Source organism: Passer montanus, unplaced genomic scaffold, assembly GCF_014805655.1.
Source record: "Passer montanus isolate IOZ18808 unplaced genomic scaffold, ASM1480565v1 scaffold45, whole genome shotgun sequence".
Classification (NCBI taxonomy): Eukaryota; Metazoa; Chordata; class Aves; order Passeriformes; family Passeridae; genus Passer; species Passer montanus.
Genome location: NW_024369373.1, coordinates 11,587,031 through 11,596,708, shown reverse-complemented (window position 1 = coordinate 11,596,708; position 9,678 = coordinate 11,587,031).

The following is a 9,678-nucleotide window of genomic DNA, read 5'->3' as shown; positions in this document are numbered from 1 at the left end:
AAGTGCTCCTTTTATTTGTTTGGAACACACTCCTGATAATTTCATTTTGATGGCACCGGTTGTTGTATTGTGAAAGACAGGGAAAAATCATTCCCTTCCCTCTATTACTCATTCTATCACTGGCCTTTTTCTTATCCCTCTCTGCCATTACTTTTCCAACATTAACTGTTCTAGCCAATGTAACCATTTCTCATATGGAAGACATTCTACCCCCTCATGCACTCGTGTTGCTCCCCTCACACATTGCTAGTTCATTGAATATTCTTCAGATGAAGTTAAGCAGCACCCAACACAGGAAAAACTTCACACCGTCACTGCTACCCCCAATGCAAGATGTTAACAGAGGGTCTAGTGTGACACTTGAAATATGCTGTAATTCATATGGTTCTCTGCTCAAAAAATTACTTTTCTGGTTTATTTTCATACAATGAACCACAGAGAATCTTCTACTACAAGTAAATGTCAAAAAGGGCTGTCACCCATTCGTATGAAGCCATGATTTATTATGGTTATTGCACAATTGCCACAGAGATGAGTTATGTTTCACTTTTCTGCTTATCTTTACTAAGAACTGTAGGATAGGAGATTCAGTAGAAACAGGCCTGAGAGAAATGCTGGCATGAGCAAAATATCAGAAATATGAAATCATCCTTCCACCATGATGTCATAAAGGCTGCAGGTGCATATTCTCTGCCCATTCCCAAAATCCCACTGGAACTGACTTCATTGCTTTGCAAAAAAAATTCAATTTATTCAAGCCTGATAGCATTTTCCATGAAAATTTAATTCTAATTTAAATTCAGAGCACATTTTTCTAGTGGTTTAAGGATACTGCAAAACCCACCTCCTCCATTCTTCTGAGAAAATTTAAACAAGTGCAGCTAGGACTCAGAATTGTCTAAGGCCCTGCAAAGTTACAGGTGCAGATTTTGTCCATTAGGGCCAAACAGCATCAGCAGAGAGCACAGATAAAAACCTACTGTCCAAAAACTCAGTGAATAATGTACATGCCACTGCTTCTGTGGCAGATTTATTCCCAATTAAATATGCTTATAAGGTATAAAAAACTTGCTCAATACCAAAATCCAATTCCCCCTGTACTAGTTCTGTGCCTGCCAATATGAAAATAACAAGCCAGAGCTCAGAAAGTTACACTGGTATTAACCAGGCTTAATGAAATCATGAAGGTGACTAACCATTTATTTTAATAGCTTTATGCACATATTCCCATTGTATTTAAAGGTTATTACAGTATTTTTCCTTTTGTGTTCCTCCTTTGGAGTCTCTCTTTTTGTCCATTTCTCTTAGCAAAAAAACAAACAAATAAATCTACCTCTTTTTTTTTGAATTACACAATCTTTTTTTGTTTAGGTTGTTGGCTTTTTATGAATGACATCAAGTACATTAAAATTATAGCATGATTTTATCTACATTCTTTCCTTCTGGTTTTTGGACAAAAGAATCTCTGTCTCTTGCAAAGATCTGCAGGTAAAATTAGAGCTTCAGGGAGAGAACAGTTCCATCCTTCAATCACAAAAGGAACTAATACACAAGATACCCCAAGGTGATGCACTTCAAAACCATCAGAAGATGACAAAACCATTAGCTGGCATCGAAGTCCTCCCAGAGTTATAGTCAAGGTAATCAGCACAGGCAGCTTGCATTGTTGGCTTGTCGATATCAATTCAGACCACCCACTGCTTCTTACTTATTTTTTATTATTGATTCTGCATCTTTCCTGCCCATATCATACACCTAAATTCCTTCCAATATGACAAAGCCTTGAGGATTTATAGACATTTCTCAAATTGCTATTCTTGTTAGGGTTCCAGCTACAATCTCTATTGGAAAAATGTTATGAGAGAGATGCCATCAAAGTGAACCCTGGTTGCTGATGCAGAAATGAAGACAAATCATTTTTAGTTAAAATCAAAAAGGGCAGAAATAGTAAATACCCTCACTCTGCTACTAAGTTGCAGTCTTTTATCAGAAAGAAAGAAAATTAATTAAAAGCCAAAATAGTGTTTAAAAGTTTCAAGGGTCTGTAAATTATTAGTTTGATATTGCAGTTAAGAATCCCTACTTATTAAAAATCTAAATGTGAGATCATCTTGGACAAAATATTTTGCTTTTTTCTCCAGAAATCAGACCACACATAAGATAAAACTTATGAAATGAAATTGTTTAGTATCCCAAGACTGCTCTCTTCTTTAATAATTGATTATTGCATTCAATTTAAGAAGAAGCATCAATGGACGTCCAGACATCAGAGATACACGACGAGGGCACAGCCATGGATTCAACATTTAGATGCTCCAACAAAAGACAACAGAAAAAGAGAGGATTGCCTTCACTTTGTCAATTTTTTTTAAAATAGTTCTTACTGAATGGAACAAAAAAATCCTTTTTACACTCTTACAAATAGCTTTAAAATTATGTATGGTTTTAACAGCAGAGCTGCTCTTCACTAAAACCAAAGATCAGTAAAGTGTGACAAGCTTGAAAATCTACTCTGACATGTATATTCTCAGAATTTTCAAATTGTTGGCATGAGATTGATATTTGGTCTGAGTAACAGAGGGAGGTTTGGGGTTTGTCCTTTCGTGCAAAGTGCCAAAAGATCTGTCTGGTGAGACTCAGTCCAGTTACCTGCGAGTCACTGGCTGATAATGATGAAAACCAAACAGAATTAAAAAATGGACGAAATCTCCAGAGGCATTCACTAGGAATATTGTAATGTTTAAATCTGAGGATAGAATAGACATATGAATTAAAAGTTCACAAAAATAATGAGTGGCAGAAACAGATAAAGTAGCAGAGGTTTTAGCCCTAGGAATATTGTAATATTTAAATCTGAGGATAGAATAGACATATGAATTAAAAGTTCACAAAAATAATGAGTGGCAGAAACAAGATAATAAAATAACAGAGGTTTTAGCCTACAGTAATGAAAATGCAGTTTGTGCCATCCCTCTCTGTAAGCAGAAGGCAAGAAAAGCACACACTGTCTCTGAAGGTGAAGACTCCTCCTCTTAGAAGGAGCATTATACAGTGTGAAATGACTAGAGAAAAAACCAAGGAATTAACCAATCTATCTTAATACCTTTAAAATGAAACTGTAAAACAGTATCTTGCATTAAAGATCAGATTAGAAAAGGAGCAGCAGCAATCGTGAAAATCAAGCACAAGTTTGTTTTTAATAAGGAATGTATGATCAGAGCAGTGGAGTCAGGAAGATGCTGTTAACAGCAGCATTCTGTAAGGAAGTGATGACAGGAAAAGGACAGCAAAAAACAGCCTGAGAGGAGATTACTGTTGAGAAGTGTAGAAACGGACAGCAAAAAACAGCCTGAGAGGAGATTGTTTCTACACTTCTCAACAGTAATCAGATTATATGTGAGAGTTTGGAAAGCTTAAACATTACATGTGGAGTTTGAAACAGAAGGCTGAACTGAGATGCTCAAAGGGTGGTTATAACTCTCAAAGCTCATGCAGAGGAGAAATGGAGTGAGAAAAGCCTGCAAGAAAAATAAAAAAGGCCATAGAAAATAAGAATTAAGAGGCTATTAAATCTTGGACTGATTTTAATATATAAATCACATCCATTACACACACGTGACTTCACCTGTCCCCTTTTTTTGGTACCTCCTTTACTACAGGATTCAAAATTTAAAATTTTCATTCAGGATGCCATTTTAGACTGAACAACACATCACACATCTATCTGTGGTTTTATCCTTCATTAAACCGCACTCCCAAGGTACAATTCTGTTCATATGTGCTCATTTTTGTTGGGGATGGGTTCGTGGCTGGGGCTAACTCACAGCACATATTTATCTCTGCAACCACTAAATATTGATGCCGCTCATCAAAAATTTCTAAACTCCAATCAACAGAACTGCTTGGGGCTAATTATATTTTTAACACAACTGTGCATTGCCTCTTACAGTGATATTTGAGCTTCCCCACTTGCTTTACTATCAAGGGCAAGCTACTGCATCAGTTTACTCTGGAAACTAGAAACTTTACAGTCATTAACTTGGTGTCTTGAATGCTGCAGAGCAGCTTAGTAAAAAATTTATATGACTCTTAAAAGAAAACAAAATGTTCTGCACAAAGAACTCAGCTAACAATCACAACACCATAGAAATTCTGTTTCAATTTTGAGAGTCACAAAACGGTTTGGGTTGGAAGGAACCTTAATGATCATCTTGTCACGGGCCTCTCTCAGGGACAGGGACACCTTCCACTATCCCAGGCTGCTCAGAGCCCCATCCAACCTGGCCTTGGACACTTCCAGGGATCCGGGGGCAGCCACAGCTTCTCTGGGAACCTGTGCCAAGGCCTCAAGAGCCTCACACAGAAGAATTTCTTCCTAGCACCTACCCTAAACCTCCTCCCTGCCAGTGTGAAGCCATTCCCCCATCCTGTCCCTCCATCCCTTGTTCATTGTCTCTCTCCACATTCCTTTGTGGCTCCTTTCAGGCCCTGCAGGGCCGCCCTGAGCTCAGCCCAAAGCTTCTCCTGTGCAGGTGAACAATCCCAGCTGTGCCAGCCTTTCCTGCCAGCAGAGCTGCTCCATCCCCTGCTCATCCTGGAGCCTGCCCTGGCCTGGCTCAGCAGCTCCAGCTCCTGGCTGTGCTGGGCCCGGGGCTGGAGCAGCTCTGCAGCTGGGGTCTCACCTGGATTGTGTGGAGAACACGCAGAGCCTTTGGTGCTGCTGCAAAGATTCTGAATTAATAACTCTTTAAAAGAGCCACCATTCAACCATTCCTTAGGCTGCTCTACCACTAAAGAAAAAAAGCATTTATATGCAATGGCAGAAGCTATCAAAGGCTGCAGTGATTTTTACTGAATAAAATTACACAGGTTCTGTATAAACACTTTAGAACACAATAGCAATATAGCAATAATCAAATAATCCCCTGATATGCTGAACAGGAGTTCATCTAGTTAGGCTGGGCAATATAGTTCATTTCCTATGCACAATTTTAAAATTAAAGATGACTGTACTGCAGTGATTTATTCTGATCCTTATAGACATTGCAATTACTGTAATACAGAAAATGGTACGGTTAGTTGAAAATAATTATTTAAGTCTAAGTTATTAGCATATAAGAGACCAGAAGAAATGTTAGTTGTTATTGTTTATGTGGTAAATTTTTATCCTAGTTATTATGCAAATGGGACCAAATAGGGATACTTTGCACATGTAATGAAAAGAAATTAAAAACTTGACTAAAATAAATCACATTTTTACCATAGCAGTTCTTTCAGCTGAAGCTCTGGTTGATACATTGGATAACCCTCTATGCCTTCACCCTGACATACTCTTATTTGGAACAGTTTGTTACATTCCCATTCTATCAGTGAAAAGACATTTTAATTGAAAAATCATTTGCCCATAAAATTATCATCATCAATTTACATTCTACAAAGGGACTGCATTATGACCATAAAACAATTTGTAAGTGGATTCATTCTACCCACTAAATCACTTTACATTATTCTGTGAACAGAATGATTAAAGCAGGTTAGCATTTTGCTGGCAAAGTAATTATGTTGTTATGCATTTCAGCCACACAGATACTTGTAATAGCTACTCCATTTATCTTGGTGACAGAACATCTATACTAAATGGGTAGAATACATTTTATTTACTTGATGTAAAATTCTAACCAATTCACTTAATTCACAAAATACTTTTAAACTTAGTTTTTGTCATCAGGAAAGTTTTGTCTATTTATTTATTTAACTTTCTATTTTATCTAGCTGATCAGAATTTGTAAGCAATTTTAAGAAAAAGTGAAAACAAATGCTCTACCAGAAGTAGCTCAGCTGCACAGAACTCGCGTGTTAAATGGCACTGCAGCATCCTATCTCTGCAGCATCCCCAGGGCACTGCCCAGTGCCTGCAGCTGAAGGGATCTCTGGTTGCTGCCTCCAGTTCAGCCCAGCACAGGGAAATTATTTGTGTTGTCTGCATTGCAAAGCACGTGCAAATGTGCAAGCCTGGACACTTACATCTGACTTCCTCTGTTAGTGAGGATTTAAAGTCCATTTGCAGGAATCCTACTGGTGCAAAAGCAACAGGAGCAAGGAACAACAGCTGACACACCCAAAAGGTCCATCTCTCACATACTCCTTAGCTTCAAGGTAGGAAGAGTTAAATTTATGGGTCAGATTTCTAAGAGTGTCAAACTCTTAAAGAAATAGTCAGAAAATAGCTTTTCAAAATTATTTAAATATCTGTGTGTGATTGTTTAGGCAGTCACAGCATCTCCTTCTGCCATGATTAACTATACCTTATATTTAACAAAAAATAAAATAAAAGCACAGGAAGCATCTCCGCACAGACACCCTTTTGAGGTCTTACATCAGAAGGGAGCGCTGGACATGGGAGGAAAAAAGGAAATTTATGGGTCAGATTTCTAAGAGTGTCAAACTCTTAAAGAAATAGTCAGAAAATAGCTTTTCAAAATTATTTAAATATCTGTGTGTGATTGTTTAGGCAGTCACAGCATCTCCTTCTGCCATGATTAACTATACCTTATATTTAACAAAAAATAAAATAAAAGCACAGGAAACATCTCCGCACAGACACCCTTTTGTGGTCTTGCATCAGAAGGGAGCTCTGGACATGGGAGGAAAAAAAGAAAAAAGCCCTTTCACCTCACCTCAGGTTTGTTATATCAGCCCTATGACTTCCTCACAAGAACCAGTCAAGTTTTTTCAAGTCAACCTAGGGCCCTTTGAAGGTTTTGTTGTCTGACTGGACTTGGTTTGGGTTTTCTCTGGGGGCTTTTTTTGGATTTTTTTAGAAGTTTCAATGAAGAGCAAAGCATCATTTGCTTGCTGACCATAATAGCATGTTTTTATTTGATGTTCAACCCATTGCTTTAATCTGAGGAAAATGTGCTTGCAGTAACACTATTCCTGTTAAAAGAATGCTCAAACTGGTTTCATTCCACCCCTGTGCAGACTTTATAAACTGACAGCAGCATTATTGCTCTCCAAACACACTCCATTCTCATTAAATGGCTAATCTAAAACCAATCAACCAAAACCTAGAGAAGAACTGCACCAAATACAAATATTTTACTCCCAAGATGGAATTCAAATTAGGGTAAATCGCAGTCATATCTCAGATCTGAGTGACCACCTCTCAAAAATAATTTACTGCCAAAAGCAGTAGCTGGAAAAAAACAAATCTTTTCCTTAGTAGCATCAGCAATCATTTACTCATGTGAATGATTAGTACACTTGAAAACTTCAACAACATTATGTAGGCAATAATCTATATGCAGTTAACACATCTCTAATAAATAGTCGAATAAATAGAGTTTATTAAAAGCAAATGTCAAGACTGAATAATTAAAATTATTTCTACTTAGGTGGATATTGTCAGAAGCCAAATTTTATCTAATCCCTAACATAATACATACCTGCTTAAAAGTGGTGTAGTAAGCCTTAGAAACTGGTTGAACACAAAACACGTGCATTATCTTACACACCAAATTTGACCAGACAATCATTACTTGGAGTTTTCTGCTTGCTCTACTCCTTGGTACCTGTGTGAATAGTTTCTTCCTTAGATCCAATATAATTCAGCTACCTAGGATGTGCACTAAAATGTGCATAAATCATCATCACTCAAAAGTTCCAGCAACATAAAGCTTGTATGCAGAGGTTGATATTTTTAATTTATTTGAGGAGGGGATAAAATAAAATAAAAGTAAATAAAACTTTGAAAACTTAAAGGAAGAATTCTTCAGAGTCCACTTTGGAAACAAAGGAAGATTTGAAGTTCTCTCATTCTGTTATTGACCTGCTGTAGAAAACCTCCTTGGATAATTAATTTCAGAACTCTAATTCTCTGTGTATTTACTGGGGCCATAAATGACATCTGTATTCACTACTAAAGCATTTTCAAGTCCGCAAGTATACACTGAATGATCAAACAGGATTTACAAAAAACAGCAATACATAAACTGCATAAATAAATATCTCGGGATTTTGTCATGATAATTTTTTAATTAGAAACCTACAGTTAGATGGATCTAACTTGTAAAAACATTTCAAGGTACTTCATGGAAACAATTTGCAGTTCTATATTTGTCTCAGAAATTGACAGCTCATCATATATTCCTTTTTTATGTGTCTAATTGGCCATCTTAAAATGCATTGTGACTGGAACAAGCAGTTCCAAATATTTGTTATTATGAAATCTTAATTGTCCCTCAGCGAATGTTAGAAACATTGCAAGGAAAGACAAAATTGACAAGCAGCATTCTTCAATTAATTATTTCTCCTCATCCTGTTATGTTTCAACGAACAATTGTACTCAACAGATCCTCCTATGCCTTTTTAGGAAGTTCTTAAAATAATACCATTATCACTTCCTTTATGAAAGCTCTAAGTTAATTCATAGATACTCAGCTGATGGAAAATATCTGATCTCCCATTAAATCAACTCAGCGAGATTAATTCACATCACTGAAAAGGAATTGAGCCTACACAGTTTCAAAAGAGGCTCCTTGTCTCAGTACGCTGCAAACCAAGTGTGCTCTCACAAAGCACTCTGGTGGGATACCTGCATGTCTGTGAATTCACAGATCAGGGAGGCTGAATACACCTGGGCTGGCTCAGTTGTTGCTTTGCAGGAAATGTGTGTTATGTAAATAATGAAGGAAGGAGGATAACAAGCCATGCCCTTGAACATCAAGGAAAGAAATAAAAAGCAGAGCGTGGTCTATTTCTCTCACATGGATGCTCAAGAACTGTGTTAAATCACATTCTTTACAAAACTGATGTGGAGACTCATTTAATCAGTTATTTAATTACGAATAAAACAAACAGTGTTTGAGCCATGAAAAGCACAAATAAGCTTGGAAGCCTGAACGGGTAAATACAATTATATACTGTAATAAAACCTTGCCCAGATCTTTTCAGCCAGTGCTTCAGAGCACTGAGATGCGCCTTTGGAGAAGCATAAACAATGCAAAAACCTATAATTGCAATGTCAGTCATGGTGTCCATACAGAATACCAAGTACAAAATCATATCTTGATTTATTTCCATGGGTCTTTGGCGAAACAAAACCCTACAAAGCCAACAGCAGAAACACAGTGTCCTCTGCTGGGGAAACTGCCTGACATTCCTTACCTGAACATGATGGGGCCAGGGAAAAACATGGTTCTAACCAAAACTGAGCCAGTTCAATCAACCACTTGTTCCAAAACTTATATTTTTCACACCACACGTAAAAATAAGAGAGAGAAGACCATCCTTGAGATCCTGCTTCAGTGACTTCCAACAATTCCACCTTGACTGATTGATAGCTCAATAGCCATTACTTATATAATTCACCATAAGTGATCTTAAAATCCTTTACTTTTTCATGCATACTGTCATTGTTAAAAATGACCAATTGAGCCATTTGTCAAAGCAAACTAAAAGGGCTCCTGAGCACAAATGTTCTTAATCTTTTTTCTTTTTTTTAATAAGATGAGGGTTCAGCTACAAAATGTGCCGCCTGTAACTTAGAATGGAACAAGAACTGCAGCTTAAGTCAATAGTTCTCTTTGATTACTGGATGTGATCAATTTGCCCATATACCCGAAGAAGCTGTAGCTCTCTCTGCTAGGAAGATAAATAAGATATCTCTTTCTAAATTGA